General features: G+C 42.6%; 1 long non-coding RNA gene across 3 annotated transcripts; it reads right to left on the reverse strand.

Annotated features, from left to right (window-relative positions):
- Nucleotides 1–4344: 4344 nt before the first annotated feature.
- LOC120445470 lies at nucleotides 4345–7752 on the reverse strand. Of its 3 annotated transcripts, none has more exons than XR_005615746.1 (3): nucleotides 7505–7752; nucleotides 5160–6046; nucleotides 4345–5098 (listed from the first exon to the last, which is right to left on the reverse strand). It is a non-coding gene; the product is annotated as an uncharacterized LOC120445470 (long non-coding RNA). The 3 variants fall into 3 exon arrangements; XR_005615747.1 differs by having other exon boundaries at nucleotides 4345–5049; nucleotides 5160–7440; XR_005615745.1 differs by having other exon boundaries at nucleotides 5160–7440.
- Nucleotides 7753–21119: the final 13367 nt, after the last annotated feature.

Consider the following 21119-nt stretch of genomic DNA (forward strand, 5'->3'; position numbering starts at 1 on the left):
AGTGCAGGACTCGCTTGGGATTTTCGCTTTTTCGGTCTCGCTCGCCGCAGTACTTTAATTGCCAAGTTATTACCCAGCCAGTTTTCACTCTTTTGTTTTTTTTTTTTCAATTTTGCCGAAGACAACGGGCCACATCCGCTAGATGCCTGCTAGGAGGAGTGAGTGAGTGAGCAGTGAGGAGCGAATGAGTGGCCACCAGCTTCCTCCAGCCATAAACAACTGTTTTGGAGTGATCTCCGCCAGTGATCTTCTCCCATCAGCGATCTGCGATTTGCCGTTCGCGCATGCGAAACGCTGCCGAGTTATAAAAGTGTAAATAAGGTAATTAGTGCTTCCGGGCATAATCATACAAACATGACGTAGCCACCGCTGTGGCTCTGTGCGGGTGCACTGAAAGAAATTTCAAGCTTGATCTTAAAAATATAACTAGAAATATAGAAAAGCAAATTAAGTTGTGAGCGTTGTCCAATGATTATGGTCGTATTATTAGAGGTATAACCCTTTAATGCCATATGTAATTATAGTTCTTATTGTATTGCTTAATTTTTTCAAATATTTTTGAGTGTGGCAATGTGTCGCTAACTCAGACTTGTTTTTTAGGCTGCCAGCTAACGAACTGACGCATCGCGCGCTCCACAGCTGGGTGTGCGAATCCAAGCGGCGTGGAGCAACCATGTTGCTGATGACAGCGGCGACTTGGACGACAATGTTACGCTTTGATGGAGGAGGAGCTGGAGGAGGAGACGGAGAAGGCTTCAATTGCTGATAAGCAATAAAAACAAATGGCAAGAGCATGAGCCGGGCACACAGACTCCAATCCAATCCGGCGATGGGTCATAAAAACTGTGTGTGTGTTTGAGTGTGTGCGAATGCGAGGCCTGTTCTCGACTTGGCGCTATCCATTAGGAGCGCGAGATTTGGCTAATTATGATGCCGGCTGATCGGCTAGTTGACTTTTAAGTGCCCCATGGTGCTTTGTTTGCCAAGCTGCTGATGCTGATGCTTAATTGGCAGATTGGAGTGCCAATCGATGTGTCGTCTCGCCTGAGAGCCGCAACGAGATTAAGGCAAATTGGCTAAAAGCCTTGATATGAAATGAATACCAATCAAACAATTTCTAAAGTAATAGGAAGTAGCAATGATTGGGGTTACGCCCCGTAATGGTTAACAAGAACCTGGTATGAAATGGAAACGCCATGAGAAAAACGTGGCCTAAAGTGATCGGCAGGCAAAGATTCTCATTAATATTAACTGTTTTCCCGGGGAGTTAAGACCAAGTTTAGTTATTCAAACTCATGTTGGGAACCTGACAACTTAATTACAAGCGCTTTTCTGTGGCTGCCACATCGGTTGTCTCTGTGTCGGTCTTTTGTGGGCACATTAAACCATGATTTGTAGTGTTTAAAATTTGATTTTTAAGCTCTTTCAGCTTTTATTTCGAAATTAATTAACCGAAAACTACTGTTAACTCAGGGGGCATTGTCGTGGACACAAAAAACGTGATGTTTTGACGGATTTCTCAACATGTCGATTGCCCGGCGGTATCTTTTTCGTAGAAAGCCCCATTTTGATGTCTTAATTAGGTCTGAATACGAAATGCGAAATCTAACAGCCTCCTCCCTTCTTTTTATTGTACCTATTTATTTATTTTTCCAACTTTTTTGCACTTTCCGCCAGTAGAATAGATAGCAGCGAAAAGGCGGTGCCAATCAAAGGCGCCAATTAACACGAAGTTGTTTGGACAACTTGTATTTACTCTCACCCATTCGAGTGTGAAATTTAATCAGTGTGCGACCGGCGGAGCTATTTGAAATTCATTTTGCCCAACTCCAAAACTGTTGTTTATTAATTTTTATGCCAAATTTATTTGCCTTATTAGCATTTCCTCATAATTTCGATAAAACAATTTGTTGTCTCTCGCTCGCAATGCCAAAAAAACAAGGGGAAGAGATCAAATCTCGACACCGAGCCACGCATTTTTTAAAGCATTTCATTGACTTGCTTCACGTAATTTATGGATACTCCACAGTCGGAACCAAAAGCTAAACTCAACGCCCTCGCTAAAAATTTTTCATCATCCTCTTGAGTAGAGATCTGGGCTGAGATAGTATTCAAAGGGATTTGAATAGGACAGTTGGGATCGGATAGGATGGCAGAGATATCTTACTTAACAAAGATAATACGATATGTGCATGGGAGGAAACATAGAATTTTGGCTTAGTTTTTTGTGCAGAATATGATATAATATATATATGATATAAATGATACCCACATGTAAAAAATTCCACTGAGCAATCACTTATAGCTCGGTAAATAGCTCAAAAGTCGCAGCCATCCAAGGTATTTTACTGTGCAGAGTAGCCGAAATTCGTTGTATTCAAAGCAACGACCATCACTCTTTTTCCTATTTAATTGTGTGTTGGTATTGCCATTTTGTATCGCTTCGGCTGTCCCATCATAAATTTGCAGCCTTATCTGCCCAGTCAGATCGCCTGTTTCCAGCGACTTGAGCATTTGTGTTGATTCTCATAATATGCTAATTAAAATCTTCGTCTTCTTCACCGCCAATGCCGCGTATGCCGCCGTGCTGTGGCTTTTGGTCAATTAAACAATATCGACATCTAGTTTTGTTTAAATTAGCATACAATTTTTGGTCTGCCCCTTCTGGAGCGACGGCGATGAGGTAACAAATTACGTACAAGCATTTATCATGTTATTGGCATCGAGCTACAAATAGCCGCGTTTCAAATAGATTTTTATTCAAATCCCATCGATTAAGCGGACTTTTGGCCCGGGCATAAATTCACTTTGGCTTTCATAAAAGTGACAGTTTCTAATGTCAAACAAAATTCGCCGCACGTTGACCAGCCAGCCAGCTATCTGGCATGGCCATCAATAAGTGTTCGATATATATTATTTGACGTTTGTAGCCAGTTTGATTGTGCTGGGTTTGCGAATTGGCTTATTTATGCACTGGCCGTTGTCGTTGTCGTGTGTTAATAGTGTTTCGTTTAAATGCTAAATACCTAGTTTAATTAAACTGATTTATTGTGGGTGATCAGGTGATTTGTTGCCGCTGCTCCCAGTCAAAGTTCACTTCGCAATTAATAGTCATTCCGATGCAAATTGAGAGCTGTGCTTACTGCTTACTTGCTTGCTTGTCTTACTACTCGCACAAATGTATACTAAAGTTAGCTGGGCCCTGCATGGAATGCCCTGCAGAATGTCTTAAATTTGTTTAAATTGCCAGTAATTGCGCCGGGTTAAATGGGCTGCCAAAAAGCACTCAGAGCCGTTTTATAGCGCGCTTTGTGCTCAACCCTTTTTGCTTTTGCCCAGCTGCAGCCGGCGATCATCATTTAAATGCCCGCGAATGCAGCAGATGCGCTTATGAAACCGAAGAGCGGAAGAGCTGGCCACGCCACAAATAACCACTCAAAAATTTATAACTGTGTCTGATCATAGCAATTAGTGTGAATTTGATTTTATTGCCGACTAAGAAAACGGAAAGTGTTCACAACCACCAGCCAGCAGCAACAATGGCGGTCGATGCGTAGCTAAACGCTGCAAAAGCACTGCAAACACGGAAAAAAATAAAATGTTGGCCAAGAAAAATGGTTGTTTGCATTGAAAATACCACTGTACTGAAATTTAAACAACCATTGTGCTGAACTACGATTGAACTTAAAGTGAACCTAGCATTGCACTTGAATTGAAACTAACATTGCACTTTAATTGAAACTACCATTGTACTTGTAGATACACCAGCTGACCAGTGCTCGCAATGCATGTCTGCTTTTTAAGGTAAATATTGGTTTGGCCATTAGTTTTCTTTTCAGTGCACACACTGCAACTGAAACGCCGACGCCGGAGACAGTTAATTGGGGGTCCGCCTTGTGGTCACACGCAGCAGCCGCAGAAGGAACCGCAGTCAAAGTCGAAGTCAGAGCCAAAGTCAGGCATTCATAATAAATGCTGAGGAATGAGTAAATTAAGAATTATGGCTTTTGCATGCAAATTCAAAATTTCCGATACACAATAAATTACTTAAGAGCGCCCCCCCGATAAATACAAAAAAAATAAGGGTAAAAAAGAAGGAGCAGAGCCAAAAGCTAAAGAACGATAAGCGAACAAAAGCGTCGAAATACAACTGGCGATGCTTTCAATAAAGTTGTAGACGTTCGCGATCTGCGAGCTAAACTTGTGAGTTATTCGAATTGTATCTGTCTGTCTACACAGGGAAATCAGATCAAGATCAAATTGAAATACAATATATAAGCGAAATGAGCCATATTTTTGGTTTTTACGGATATGGAAAAATATATCTTAAAAATGGTATACAAATTAGATTTACACTCTTTTATGTAATTTTAATGACTTCTTAATAAATATCATTTTTAAGCAGGATTTTCTAGTTTTTTTTTCCAGTGCATGGAGCCAGGCCTTGAACCAAGATCCCAGGCGGACAGGAAGATTAAAAGGGTCACGCATTCGCATTCATGTGGGTGGCCTCATGTGGAGCAACTGTCAGCCAGAAGTTTGCATTCCGCCAAACTTATGATTTGGTCGAAAGTGAAAAGGACGATCTTCAATTGCCCCGCCCAGTTGGCCAACTTTTCAGGTCAAGGCAGCCGGCTAAATTGGTTTACCTAAAGTTAACGCGAAAAGTTCATTCCGTTGCCGCATTTACCAGAGGCGAAAGGAGTGTGGGAGCCTTCCAGCTGGTAAATTAATAAGCCAAATTAAGTGCGACTCCTAGGAAATGGTTGAAAATCGCCTGGGATCATATCCAGCGGCGTGCAATCGGAGATTTCATTTTTCCAGCTACCATTTACATACCGTGCGAGCCACTGGAGCACTCCACATCGATTGCATGTGCTCATTTTCCCACAATAAATTGATAAATGGATTTCAAACTGTGCACGGCATTCAAGACCAACTGTCCATCAGTCTTTTGGCCGCTGCTCGATTACCGATTACCGAACAACTGTGAGGTTCCATGGCTCCTGATGCTGGCCAAGTTCTCCAAGCTCCAAATTGAAGTGGCACCTTATGTGGATTGAAAACGGGAAATGATGTTAGTGCCTAACTGCATTTGCTAGAAAGTAATATCAGCTTACTGAAATAAAACACTTTTAAATTTATTCATAGAGACTTACGTAATAGTATTCAAGATCTTCTTTAAAGACCATAGAGATTCCAGGCATTATCTATAAATTTTGCTCTACGGTAGAGTATTAAGCTACTTTCTATCCGACAGACCCATATTCAATTACATTCATTTGTAATCGCAGTGGTTTTATTTCCCTTTGAGCCTCCTGCGTCAGCTACAGTTATGGCCATAACTATGGTCATTTCTAGTATGGTAGCCATTACGATTGCGGCCAGCGTTTCAGCGTTTGCAATTGTTAATTGCTTTTGGCCAAGAGAGCAGAGGGTGCCAGTGCGGGTGGGGACCTTGAGGAGGCGTTACCTGAATGCGTGTGCTGGCCATCTAGGAGAGGTGGATCCTGCGGAGCCAGCAGCTCCCATCTGCTGGGAGCTCCTTGATGCTGATGTGCTAAACGTGCGCCGGTCATTTGGCCAAAAACGATTGACGATCATGAGTGGGCTATTTGATAGCTGGGCTAGCAAGAAAGTTGTAGCTGAAAAAGCCGTGGCCACTGTGGCCGCAGCAGGCCGCAATTAAAGTGCAGCTGGCCAACAGCGATGCACTGTTATGTCATAAACACTCGCTCTTTGAGTTGCGCTGACAGGGCGGCCGCAAGTGTTAAAATGCCTGTCAAAAGCCACCCACATGTCGGCAATAACGATCGGGCGGCATTAACCATCAGTCGAATCGACTTCATGCCATCTTGCCAGCCGTCAAGAGATTTATTAGCTTGCAGTTTCTTTTCGGGGCCAGGCGATGCGATACGATATGCGATTATCGGCCGCGGAATCTATAATAACCAGCTGTCGCCGAGCCACTTGAAATATGTATTTATGTATCGCGCAGATGCAGTTTTCGCCTCACTCGGCTGTCGGCTCAGATTGACTGTGCGTGCTGAGTTTGATTTGCAAAATAGAAAAATAGAAAAAAAATGGAATTAAATCAGTTGCTCAATCTGCTTTTTTTTTGGCTGCTGGCATTTTCAATTAGTTCTCTAGAGCAGCGCTGTGTAAAGTGTCAAGGTCTAGTCGCTTGACTTGATTTATGCTAATTCCCGAGCCATGTCTAACCATTCTACGTGGTCAAGTGTCAGGCATTCAACTGGGTCATCAGGTGATTGAAGGCCGCCTCCCAGCTACGATTTTATCCGATTTAATTCGTCTCCCCCGAGCATTAATCACTCCCTGTGGCGAAGCGTACTTTCTCCACCGCTCTGAGTAATCATCGTCGGGTAACACACATCACCTCAGTCGCAGCTGCAGTTGCAGTTGCATTTGCTTTCTTCCCTGGCCAAAATAGCCATTCTGTGGCCAATATAGTGGCTTTGAGTGAGCAATTGCAAATCTCGGGAATGTTAATGCCAACATTGACTGACAGCCGCCCGATTTTAGCCTCATGCTGTTGTTGTGACGACAAATTTATGCCCTACAATGGAATTTTTGCAAAGTCCTGGAAGCTCTCCGTTTCTTACAGTTGCATAGCATTTCTTTTAATAGAATTTTATGAAGCCTTAAATACTTGGAGCATCAAATAGCTTGACCAGTTTCCAACGAAATAATAGAAATTATTCAATTTACTAATTAACGGAATATTGTTTAATTAATTTGGTCCACACCCAGCTTTAAATGCAATTTCACCACTTCGAGTTGCTCAAACGGGAAGAATTTAATTGAAGTGGCTTGGAGCTTAAAAGCATTTCACCTGTTCGTCTAGCAAATTTAATTTGCTGCCCCACGTGACTCATCCGCAACCGGAATTCGGATGACAGCGGCAACGGCAACGGCAACGCGGTTGTGGCCGCATGTCAAAGTCGTCGAAAGGGAGTGTGTGTGTTGAAAAAAGGGGAAAAGTTTTCTAGCCGCAAACGTTAAACGCGAATGAAGGCAAAAGTTGGAGCCACTAGTGGAGATAGCTGTGGATTTAAGCGCAAATCGAGCAAACTCCCAGATGCTTGTGCACTGCAAGTAATGAAGTCACACACGCCGGCAGCTGGGAACTTCAAGTCAAAGTCGCAAGACTGACAACAGTGCGTATGATTTATGTGCACTGACCCACTGCATATGTCGCAATAAAAGGTACGCTGCTACGCTGCTACGCTGAAAATAATCAGAAATAAGGAATGCTACACAATTGCATAACTAATCTGCGGTGACACCGAGTGACATTTTAATTGTGCCTCCATGATAAATGGATGGAAGACCGTTTTGTCGATTGCCGATTGCAGATTGCCGTTCCCATCAATGCGGCAAGGTAAGAGAGCAGATGCATGTAACTGCCATATGTTGCCGCTGCCAATTAGACATCGCAAGTTGTTGCCACGTAAATTAATTTAATTATGTCAATGCAGCTTACCTTGGAGTCAACGTCGCAGCTGAAGCTGGCTTAGTTTATTTGTCAAGCGGTGTAAAATGGCGTAAACTACATTGGTAGCAAGGCATGCGGGCCAGCAGCAGGAGGAGAGCAGCTGGAGCTCCGGAGCACTATATGGAATAGGAGCCGCTGACATGCAATGTTCCCGGGTCGGTTGGCGAGTATTAAGATCGATATGTGCAAGCTGTTTTCCAAAAGGTAGCGAAAAGCAAGCGAAACTGATTTGAAACGCAAAGCTGATGAGCTAGATGAATTATTGATTTTAGGTTTATTCCAAACGAACTATGCAGCGTTTTATGTTCCCTATAAACAGTAACTAATGTGTCCGCTTATCTGCACAAAAAAACTAATTATGTAATTGAGTGAGTGATTTGATGATTGAGTAGCACAACCTTACAAGCGACCCTCGCTGCGAGTGTCAACTGTTGTTGGTCGAGCTTGAGCTGATGCTGCTGTTGCTGTTGCTGTTACTGCTCTTGTTGCATGTTGTTGGTGCGCGGCGCTTTTGTAATTAATCAAACCCAAGCACATTGACAGCGCGTAGACAGAGCACGGAGCTGGAACTAAAGCTGGGTGCTGAGCTGGGGGCTTAAGAGCACTATCCACCATCCATCCTGGCCAGTTGCCCCAGTCCGACATGTTCGTGGCCATGTCGATGTCCCTGACCGACCGCATCGGTGAACTTTAAACTTTTAAACTGCGGGGACTTTGAGCCAAGTCCCACCCTCAATGTCACCAGTGTCACGATGCCAAAACGCTGAATGCATTCAGCATTCAGGTGCAGTAAATTCGAGGACTGTGCCAGGATATGCCGGCCAAGATGGTTGATCGCACACTCCCGAGTCGAAATCGAAGTGTAGTGAAAATAAATGGCCCGGCATTATCGCACTTGCCATCGAAAATAAATTTCCACCTGTACAATTGCAAATTGCAGTGATTCCTACGATGTCGTTGTTTCCCCAGTTTCTGCTCCTGCAAAACTACTGACACACAGCTCGCGAATTTCCTTTTCGTTTGGCGGTAACAAGGGGCACTCCACTCGGGAATTGTCGTGGTAATTATAAAGCAATTTCCACACGTATCGAACGGCGATCGCATTGGGAGCAGCACCTGGAAAAAAAGGAGGGCCCTCGCCTCTGGACAGGGAAATTAACCTGAGTCGAGTCGAGTGGAGTTGCACGTCAACGGGGCAACTAGTTTGTCCAGCTCTTTCGCATTTGTCAGGGCAATTTATGCACAATGCGAGGCTGAAATGTATCTTAAGCTCTGGCAAAAGTGTATCTTCTGCCTGACGATGTTGCAACTGGCACAACTGCAACAACTGCAACAACTGCAACAACTGCAACAACTGCTGTTTCTGCTGCTGCTGCACTTCAAAGGAAAATGCAGTACGTGCAATTATGCGCCGCGTTGCACATTATTAGAAGTGACTGTTGGACGTCGATGATGTGGTTACATTGGATGGCCCGCCCGCCTATCCGTACGTGCATGCCGGCGATTAATGCCTGATTAGACACTCGACAGGTGCCGATTTAGATCGAGATTGCGATATGGATATGGGCTATGGGCTATGGGATATGGCCAGAGATGACAGCGCGCCAGAAGAGCTGGCAATGATTGAAATGTATCTGGGAAATCGGGGATGTTGCCACGTACGCGTGTTATGGGGCATTTCCTGGCCACATGTTGTACTTATCGGGCACTAAAACGTAAAAGAATGTTTCCTATATATCTCAAGTCCGCAATTGATTTACGGAATCGCAAATGGAGGAAATGCCTCACTAATTAGAGGCAAACGCTTGGATAACCCACTTCCCAGAGTTGCAGCATCCACTTGAACAACATCTATCTGAGTAAGGCAAGATATTTTATAGATTTCCCATCAATTAAATTGGATAAATTTATGATATTCTGCCGAATAATTCGCATAAATCACTGCTGCGCAAGGGATAGCATATTTGGGTCACTAGGCAGAGAGAGAGTCCCATTTAAATGGAAAATCACTTGAGAATCTTCCAAGAAATTTGCCCCAGACTCGCAGGCAGCAGCAGCATCACATTTGGATTTTTATGCGATGGGCTCCATCGCACAGAAGCTGCCACAAAGATGTCCAAACAATCCGAAAGGCAAAATGTAATGCAACTTGCCCAATAATCGGTGCGGAGAGCAATTACCAGAACGAGATAAACACACACAGATGAAAGGCGAACGTTAAAAGGCAACAATCACAGATTCAATTGAAATGAAAACCAAGACGGAATGTTATTTTTTCCAGCTTTTGCTTTTCATTATTGAATTTATCTAGAAGATACACTCATGTCTACATGTACATATGTATGCATGTACATGTACTACGTGCCACCGGGTCTGCAGTATTTGGTTTTTGTGGTTGTGCGTTAATGAAAAATTTCACTTTTCAAAATGCTCAGCTCTGCGGACTTCAAAAGCAAACAGCCCAGTCCATTGTTGGTCTATAGAAATCCCCAATCCACTTGAGCTACTTTTAACGCAGCAGCTACGAGGCAACGGGCAGAAACAATAATTATTACGATCAATTTAGATGCAGATTGCATGCGGCGGCAATTGAGGTGGGTCCGTCTCTGAACAACGCCCACTAAAGCCACACATACAGCCGGAACACACTGGTGCACTGTGAAAAAAATCACTAAAATCCCATGAATTAGTTTTAAATTTCCTACAATATCTGTTTTCTGTTTGAATTTATTTGGACCCATTTATTACATCACTTCTTGTCTCAAAATACAATTTTTGTTGGCCTTTCAGCACAGTGTATACATCGTTTAGCCTGATCTTCGTTTAAATTTTTGTTCAGTGCAGCCAGTCGCAGATACAATTTCGACTTGATTACTAATGCATAGCTGCTTGGCTTTTCTTGGCCAGCTGGCTACTGGCACCTCAGCCGGGTGTTTTGTTTGCATACCGGCCAGCGGCCCCGAAACATTGTCATAATAATTATGAACCAAATAAAAGGCCTCAAGTGAAACGCCTTCGTGGTCAGCGGAGCAATTAGAGCGATCTCAGCCTGGAGATACTGCCATAATGAAGTCTGGAGAATCGAAATGCAATCGAAAGAGTCGCCCAACATAAATAAATGCATTGTTTGTCTCGTGCTCGAATTCATATCCTTTGAAAAATATTGCTGAGCTGGCACTCTAATGTGTGTAATTCGGCAGCCGTCGGATTTGTGAGGTTTTATGACTGATGATTCTAGTTCATTCATGGCAAAGGGATGTGTGTGTTTATAAGATCTTTTTCGTTTAGTTATACCCGTGATTTATGTGCCTTCAATCTTCTTTCACTTTTCCTTTCGATGTACAAATTAGTTAAATCAATAGCAACTCAACAACTACCGTCAAATTGCCAATGAAGGCACTTGAAGAATTTCCTCATACTCGCCGCTTCAATCCCTTGTAATCAGTGCACTGCACCGATAAGATTTTCCAAGTTGCAGTGGGAAAACCAATTAGAAGATGTCAGCGGAAAAATAAATGCAAGAATGCAAACAATGTGCTGCTTGATTGCTGTTTGTTGGCCGCAACTGACAACTGCAATTTGCCGATAAGACACGCTTAATTTGCTGCTGTTTCATAGATAACTTAGCTGCAATGCAAACACCATAAGGGTGTCAGCAATGGAATCTTCGGAGATTAGGTATCTGTACTTCATAGCAAAGACTATCGTTTTAAAAAAGCGTTTCCCAATTCCCGACCATAACGAATGATTAGCCAGCTAATGGAAAACTTCCGGTATTCAAAGTCTTAAGCTCCCCGCCCGCATTCAACGCACCAGATGCTGCATTTAATTGTGAACAGAAATCTTAACGAAATTAATTTTAAAGTGAAATTCTTGAGACCTCCACGATCGAGCGCTTATGAAAATGAATGTCAGCTCTGAATGCCGCTTTCCAACCACAAAACCCGAATTGACAAGCGGAAGTAAGCAATGGCCTCATAGCTCACATTCACATTCACATTCCCAGCGGAAACTGCAGCTTTACATGTTGGTTGGTAGACGAGCATGCAGCTCGGCCTATACATTTTTAATTTTTCATTTTCCTTTAAAGCGGATTCCAAATCAATGGGCCCTGGCCCAGAGTACCGTACTGCATTCCATCTGCTTGCAACTGCAACCGCAGCACGTTCGTACGGCTGAGTCGCGGAACTCACGACAGGTGGCGCTCCTTCCTGTTGCCTGTGTGTGTGCGTCTCGTCGGGGTCATAAAAATTGAGCTATTAAATAATTTCTGTCACACAAATTTGCTTTTATTGTTTATTTCCGTTTTCGTTGCCAGTGCCAGGTGCCGCCCCCTTTTTTTTGGGGAACTTGGGGCCCCACACAATTCTTCTTCGCTTTCCTAGTCTTCCCAGCTAATTAGCATTATTATGCACAATTCTACATATTTACTTAGTGGTACGAGTATTTGTTGTGCCATTAGCCCCGGCGAGCGCATTTTCCACTTAAAAGTTGCGCTGGCATTTTGTCTTCGCGCTCATTTTTGTCACTTTGTGGCTTGTTTGTCGTCTTTGGAGGTGTGTGACTCATACCCATTCCAAAGATCCAAAACTGCGACTTTGATCTCTGTTGTCTTTGCAATTCTGCTGGCCCTTTGATGTCTGTTTGGGACAATAAAATCACGAGTTGCCGCAAAAGTTTCCGCAATTTGCGGTGGCGTGGCTTCATTCAAGGAAATGTCATTAAAACCCTAGACGTCCAATAGTTTTTTTGCTTTTCCAAAGGAAAAGCATGCAGCACGCAACAAGTGTCAACTTGGAGCAACGAGGCGGCTTTTCCCTTTAACTTTCCAACATTATATGATGACAATAAATCCAAATAGCAGAAGATACACCGCCCAAAGTCGAGTCGGACCAACTGTCAGTCCATACAATTGACAAGCTGTTGCCCGGCCTCCCACCTTTCCAACCATTATTTGTTTGCACGGCTTTTTTCTCACCCTAGTTAAATTTTGTCGGAGTTCCGGGCCAATACCAAGCCCATCTGTTATCATGGCGCACGGGGAGAAAAAAAGGGAAGCGGGCTGGGGGGAGACAACAAAAAGGCACCGATTGAATAACTGGCACAAATCGTTGGACCCGCGTAAATATTATTTTTAAATATTTATGTTTCAATGAAATGAAAATTGCAGGCCAACAGACGTTGTTTGCGATATTTTTGCCCTCATGCCGCCGACTCTTATTCACGTTCCATAAACAAATAGTCGGAATCTGCACCAGTTGTGACATATTGACCCGCCACGCCCCCTTTCGCCAACGCCCTCCATCCGTATGAGCGGCGCCCGAAAGTTTTTTCATTATTATTTGCAAGGCTCTCCTGAACTGCATTTCCAAAGTGTGTCAATAATTACAACAGTGCAATGGATGGCGGAGGTGCAGTAACTACAAAAAAAAATATTAAAAAATTAAGAATGAATGGATATATATATTTTTATTGGAGAATAGGTCAAGTTGCACAATCGCACAATCGCATTAAATTGAAGCAGCCGATGGCTTAACGCTTTATCAGTCATACTGTCGGATAATCAGTAATGCGTTTATAGCTCGGAAATATATCTGTTTTGATCAGTTGATAAATGGCATAATAAAACCTAATCAATAATCTTTACATGCTTAAGCTAATCAGTTGCCCAATAAATTAGTTGTGTTATTAAAGCAACTGGATTTCATATTTTCTTTTACTTAAACTTTTAAACCTTTAAATTAGCTTGGGCCCATTTCCGGCTCGATTTACTGCCTGCAAGCCCTTCGATAAATTTAATTTTCATATACCATAAGCCCAATCAAGATGTGATTTAAATTTTTCCAAACTTCCTGCCGCCACGAGCAAAGCGGCTCATATTCACCGCGTTCCATTCAAGAGTATTACAATTTTGGTTTAAGCGCATTTCCGCTGATATGCATTGTGTGCATTTATGCTCCGTCCATAACAACAACATATTATGTATAAATAAACAGCAGTGAACTTAAACAAACTGTTTGGTTTTCTGGCTCAACGACAGTCGCCATACTCCATATACGGTATACGGTGTTCGATTTTGATTTTGATTTCGATATTTTTCCCCAATGTGTCGACGCATTGATTACGGGCGCACGTCTGTCTGCCACTCGAATCGAAGCTATATATCTGGGTATATACTCGCGGCACCATTAAGGCTGACTGACTGCCCTGAGCATATAACTATACTCGCATAGCTACATAACTATAACTGGGTTTCCTCCGGATAAGATCGCGTACATAACTCATTACTGCATGGGCGATATGGGAGACGACACTCTGACTGTTTAAGTTACTTCTTTCCGAGTGTTAAGAACACAAAAGTGAGGGGGCGGCACATTCGAGAAGTACTGAAATCAGTTTCACTGCAACTGCATTGGGTTTTGATTATGCCCTACGATGAACTAGGAGTCTACCATTTAAATGTATCAATCGGAAACGCCAAGTTTTCCTTACATTTTATTATAGAGGATGGGTTGTTTTAACATGCACATATCAGAAGTAAACAGCCCCATTTAAAAAAGATCAGATATTTATTTTTCGCACATCGGAGGTACGATAGCAGTCTAACGTAAATAGGGTTTTTGGTATTTATGACTTCGAAATGGGTTTCATCTGTACCTGCGAGGGTATTTCACAAGTCGTCTATTCAAACACAGGGCATTGAGTCTATCGAATGCCTGATATTGTTGTTCTTGGACAACGCTGCTTGCCGGCTGACTGATAATATGATTCGTGCCCGCTGCCGATATGGGATGAGGAGTTGGGTTGGTGGTGGAGGCAAAAAAAAAAAAGCTACGTGGCAGTTGCATCGACTTGGCTGCAATCTGGTGCCCCAGTCCCCCGATTGTATTTCGATCAACTCGCTGTTGTTTTTGCTCAGTGCAGTTGTTTGCTTTGTCGCACGGAGAGAAACGCACGCGTTAAGCACACAATTATGCAGACAGTCAGGCATTCGGCATTTGCTCTCTGGTCGATCGAGGTCCGCACTACGACGGACAGCTCCATTTTACACACCAAAATTAGATAAACAAACAGAGACCCAAATTCAATAAACAAACACACAATACTTTGATTGCACTGCAGATAGTCACTCGACCGGGAAGACGATACAAATGCGGAGATACGAATGCAGCTACAGATACAGATACAGATACGAGGCCTTGTCCACATCGAATCATTTTTGATGCATCCATCGCAGTTGTATGGCTTTCGTTTGTCCGCAGGGCAAATATGACTCAATTTGGCTCGCCCGAGAAAGCCGAGTGGAGTCGAGTCGAGAAAACTTGTAACCTCCTGCTAATATGCAAAATCAATAGCTCCCCGGGGCGTATGTGGAATGGGAATTTTCCCAGTGGCCGGCTACTGTTTTCAATTTCCAGATAGGTGTCGCATGGAATGGGCAGATCGATCGAGGGTGCTACATTGCAGCCAGCGCACTTTAATGCATAATTTAAGTAATTTAGTATTCCATATTAGCAAATGACAAAAAGCAATTAGACAACTTTGCAAGTCAAACAAGCAAATGCATTGATTTGAATGGCATGAGATATTTACACTCTTACACATGTCTAATTGTTGTTTGAGTGGATTTGACTTATCCACTCTTGCAATCGTGAATTATAAAAGATCATTAAATACTAAAACATAATTAGAATGTGGATATTAATTAACTTTCTTTAGCAGTTTCATTTCAAATTGCACTTGAACAATACCTTCGATAAATATTGCTATAATTACCAGCATATTGCGTGACTTTGAGTTAATTTATTTTTGCTTTTCTCGTGCATTTTGATCGACAAAATGCAATTGCACTTATGCTAAGTATATAGACACATTAGGGCATTATCCAATTCCATCTACGACAGAGTGTTATTTTATTGAACAGCTTTCCCCCCGAAAACACTACGTAATTGCCGCAATAATCACATATTGCCGACGATATTAGTGCAGGCAAGTAAATGCAAATCCGTATTCGTATCAATTGGCAATGGCTGAGAATTTTGTGCCAATGCAATCGCAATAAAACGCAATAATATCGGTTGCATTACAAATCAATTTCTGTCCTGGCACAAACACAGCAGATATCCATGCGAATGAAGCACTTGGATCTGGATCCAATTGCCATTTTGGTAAGAGGGCGCTTCATGGGTGGGCTTAGCTTCAAGTGGGCGGCAAATATCCTAAACGATAAATATTTAAAAGGCTGTCGAACTTGGCTAAGGCGTTTCCGACCAGCCTCCTTTGCCAGTTGGATGCAGTTGGATCCGAATCGCCTCGTTCGTGGCTTTCTGTGTGCAATTTAGATAAGTATTATGACATATTTGACACTCTTCCACTTTGCCAAATGGACAGCCAACGACTTAGTGATTATTTACTCGAAACTAAACTGCAATGGCAATGGAGTCGCCAGTGATGCAAGGCGGCGGTTGTGGGGTGTGCAGAATATAAAAATCGATGAAATGCAATTACCGAGAATGCCTGCCTGCCTGCCTGCCAGACGACAATACTAACTTATATTATAATAACATTTGTTGTTATTCTCGCTCTCGTATTGATAAAAAGGGCGTTGGTCGTGCGTATGCGAGTGTATACAATTTATACATATCTCATTGGCGGCATTTGTCGTTGTCGCCTAAGCCATAAGCATAACTGATAAGCTGCAATTACCTGCATTGATAATTTCGAATGTATTTCCATATAATGCATACACAAACCCCAACAGTAATAATCGTAATACTCTGCCATAAAGGCCAAATGACAACCCTGGGTCCCTTCCATCTGCTCCTCTGCCCATCTAGCAACTCCCCGATCCCCGATCCTGTGTGTCGGTCTCCGGTTCCCCAACTCCATCTCCAACTCCAACTCCGATTCTGATTCCAACTGCAACTGCTAGCCCAACTCCTCCGAGGCCCCGGGCACACCCATAATTGAATAGCTCAGCGACGTGTGTGAGATTGCGGGTGTTTGGACTCGGATTCCTTTTGCTTTTGCTTTTGCTTTTGCTTTTGCTTTTGGCTTGCTTTGTTTCAGTTTGGCTTGGCTTGGTTTCTTTGGATTTCCCTTTTCCAGGTTGCATGCAGCAGGCACTAGTACGTGTGATTACTATTTGTGGTAATGCTTAGTGGAATATCCTTAAGACAATCCATAGGACAAAAACGCAAAGCCAGGGAAGCAAGTTCGTTCGGATATCCTAACATTTATGCAATTTTTGCATGGCCCTTTTAAAACCTGAAAAGTTGTGAAGCTTCATTGAATTTAATATTAAATAAATTCAGCAGATGTATAAAATTCATGAATATTCTCTCATGAATTTATTTACAGAAAGCTTTAATAAAAGAGTATATAGCAAATGGAAAATGCAGGAAGTAGGTTCCACAAAATAAAGATCTTCTGTGTTATGTGCAATAAATGATTGAAGAGAAGTCTTTAAGAAAATTATACATTACAAAAATTGAAACACTTAAGAGTGTAGTGAAAAGGTATCTTTGAGATTCAAACAGTTCCCTTCTCTATAGGACGTTTCCCAGTCTTGTTTAATGCTATCTGCAACTGTATTCATCTGGTGCAACTTCCAGGTCATCTTCTATCAGCTGAGCTTTCATTATTTTTCGGTAGCTCATATCAGCCCGAACACAATTTCAATTTTCCTCCGACATGGAGCTCCATCTAAAAACAAAACAATTCATGTGCCTGGGCTGCTGATCAATGATAATTTTTCCAACGAAATAACAGCTCTCGCGCATTCTTATCGGCGCTGTGGCAACCAAAAATTCTGACTTCGAGTGTTAGGAATTATTAATAATAAATTACAAATTAATACTGGAGCCGGGGCCAGGTTCCTGCGGAGGGCCAACGCTAATGAAATTTCAATTAGCTTGTCATGTCGTGGAGGAAGTGGCTGTCCCAAGAACGAGTGGGGCATGCAGTTTTAATCAGTGATTGGCTGGCAGCAGATCTTATGAAATCTTAACCCATTTTATATTGACAAGCGTAATTATGCGCACGACACAATTGTCATGTTGAATATTGTCAAACAATTGTTTAAGCCCCAGCATAGTTATGCAACTTAGGGCCACGTGCATCCATCCACCTGCAGTCACGTTGCAGTTTGTCATCCTTTTGGACATGTAGCCACTTGGTGTGGGGAAACCCGAGAGCAGCCATTTCAAATGGCAGTGGCTACGTGTCGTTGTTGGTGATGGTGATGGTGATGGTCGGCCGGTGGTCCTTTTCGGTCAATTAGTGCTCGGGGAACTCGCTTTTTCCCCACTCATGTCCATTCCACAATGAAGCACTTGTGCAATAGTTTGAATATCTTATGGATGCATACATTATTTATGACATGCTTCATTTTGGTAGCCCTGGCACAAGTTGGCAAGGGGAGAGGTGTTCCTCGGCGCAGGAAGGAAAGGAAAATTCAAATTCCTGATCAAGATAATGCTGGGTACAAAGTGTAAAAAGTTGTGTTGAAAATCTCAAACTACACAAAAATTATTAGATATCTATCAGCTTAAATTAATAAATTAAAAAGGGATCCCCTCGAAAAACTTTGTTATTAAAAGTGAGTTACATTTAGGATGTTTCTTCAAGAACATGATCAACCTGAATGAAAATATTTATAGTTATTAATTATTGATCAAAACGTTTAGACAGACTAAAAAATTCATATCCAGGGTATTTACTATTTCATGCAAACATTTACCAAAAATTGTCTTTATTTCTGTTTACCTGTTTGACTTTGGTTTGAAAATGCTGCTTACAATTTTAGTCATTGATTGCCCAAGTGCACGATGGTTCGTTAGAATTCTTTTTTATTTGATTGAAAGAAAAATTATTTATGACTGTGTGCAGTCGTATTTGAAAATTCAAGCACACGCACATCCCATGGATATTTTGTTTCCACCAATACACTCGTGCGTCATTCCCATCGTCTTTTTGCCTAATTGTAATTCATTCACCGGCATTTGCATATTGTTTTCTTGGCCCAAGCACTTGGCTCCTTCTCCTACTCATTCTCCGTCCTCTCCGTTTTTGTAACTGTAGTTTCGTTTTGGAGTGCCCAGAAAGGTTCTGCTTAATTGTGGCCTCGACTCTGTGGGCCCCAGTCTTAATCATAAACGACCTATCCAATCCCGATTCCGATCCCGATGCCGTCCAGGCCCACGGTCTCTAGTTCCAGAGGCAGTCAACACATTATAAGGGCCTGTTGCCCCAATCAAGCGTGCGCGTGAGTCCCATCTTTTTGCGGTGGCTAACTGAATTCAATTACCAAAGTGCCTACTATATGCAAATAAGCCAGGAGTGCACTTGACAAACGCACACACGCCGTAGATACCTAGATACTGAAATGTGGAGATACGGATGCGCAGATACAGATACAGCAACAGCTACAGCTACAGATACAGATACTGTGTATACAGTGGCTCAGATCGGCGAAGAACGACCCCAACAAATAAGTCGAGTTGTTGCACTCGAGCTACCGGCACTTGCCTTCCTCCTCTGCCATGTGAAAAGTCAGCCGTGCAGATAAAAACCTTAATATAAGCATAATTAAGTTGATGATTTGTACAAAAAGGGGAGTGATGAAAAACACAAGTGGCCCGGCTGCTCTCTTCGCTCCGGGTATCGCTTAGTGGTCGCCACACTCGAGTCACACACAGTGGACACTCGCATTGGGGGACAGTTGAATGATCTATATATATCCTAACTTTCAGAATGTTTAGGAAGGAGTATTTATTTCATTAACATAATAATGACGTCTTGTTTTGTTTTTTGTTTTGTTTTGTAACTAGGTAAGTTGTGCCAAATGTCTGGTAGTTTCTACGTAGGTTTGCCTGTATTTCCACTTGGGGCTTCATCGGCCAGATGGAGATAGAAGCTTTTTGTTTCTTGTTGCCTGTTGATGCGGCTGTGGCACTGCCAAAAAATGTGTCGATGACGTCGCACCAAGTTCAATGACTATCTCGGCTTGGCGGCGTTAATGGCGATGGCGTTTCCTTTGGCAGAACCTCAAATGCTCGATTGCCCCCGCAGCATTGCATAACAATTAGTTGGGGATGGGAAACGGGCTCGTTGTTGATTGTGCCAAGTCAATCGAAATGAGGCACAAATAATAATTTACAATGGCTTCGAATATGTGAATAGATGTCTTCATTAGGCATTCCAGAACTCGCGATGACACACTCGAAGTCCAAATCGGGCTGCACCCTTTTTTTGGTTTTGGGCAGCATTCTACACTGGGATCTATGCTAAATTTATGCCTAATGAGCGTGGCATTCGGTTTGATAACTCATTTGTTTCCCCACTTCTTTATAAACGAATTGAGGCTAAATTGGTTCCACATGATGTTCAGCTACCGATGATGAAATTCGGTTCTATCTGCGATATTGGGAAGATGTTTTCGGTTAAGGTTTGTTGGTTTACGCAGCAGCTGTGTGCCAATCACAAAGCCAAAAGGCAAGAAACCCGTCCATAAATAACTTATGCCCGATTCTCTCTGCTTTTTGCCTTTTGCGAATATATTTTCATGCCGCGCTGGTATCCCCAACCATACAAATAGCATGGAAAACTAAAATCAAAAGAAACAGAAGCAGCAGCAGCAACAGCAACAGCAGCAATTTAAACGAAAACAAGGCGAAAAAAATTAAGAAATTCTCTGGCACACACTTTGGAGTTTATCATTGTAATGCAAATGAAGGAAGTGCGCGAGACTGCCTCCTCCCCTGCCCCTCACCTTTCTCCCCACTCTCTTTCTTTCTCCAGCCCACCTTTGCCATTCTGTAGAATTCGAGGTGAGGCTGTGGAGCAGCAACAACACATCAGAAGCAACAGCAACAGCAACAGCAACAGCGAGAGCAACAGCAACAAACACAACGGCAACATTTTGATGCCGTGGGAAATGCGAAAGCGGCACACTATTCGCTGACTCTTACACTGGCAGAAAATGCCACTTAAATAAAATATTAGCAGGAAAATGGCACGTCAAAGAGGGCTACATTACAGGGGAAGTTGGGATTTGGAAATGAATAAAAATATTTAAATGGATCTTATTTTTATATTCATTTTGTAAGTAAAACCATTGAGTTTCAAATAAAACCCATCCTTCGCACAAAACTGGCTTCAAAATGATTGATTTCTCGCAGTGCACTCGCTTTTCTTCAGCGGTGGGACCCAAGTGGAGCAAGGTGGGGCAGTGGGGCTGCTCTTACTGTTTTACTGTTGCTGCAGTCGGATTGTCAGTGCGTCAGTCAGCCACTCTCGCAGCCAGTCAGCGAATGTGATTGCACAAGAATGGCAGCGAAAAAGTTATGAATATGAATAAATAATTTTATTCAGATTGCCACGGCTAAGATAAAATATGCTCGCTGGCAAATGCACAAGTACACAAGTGCGTTGCCCCCTCAACATCTCCACTCTACTGACTTTCTTTGGCAATCAGTGTCAACGTAGTACAAGTATTTTTCGAGAGGAAGCACTTTGAGTAGCGGTGTTCCAGTTCCAAAGTGATTGAAAACAAAAGTTTTCTTGATTTCGATGGCAGCTCGATCAGCTCATTTAACCAGAA

This window comes from Drosophila santomea, chromosome 2R (assembly GCF_016746245.2).
Source record: "Drosophila santomea strain STO CAGO 1482 chromosome 2R, Prin_Dsan_1.1, whole genome shotgun sequence".
Lineage (NCBI taxonomy): Eukaryota > Metazoa > Arthropoda > Insecta > Diptera > Drosophilidae > Drosophila > Drosophila santomea.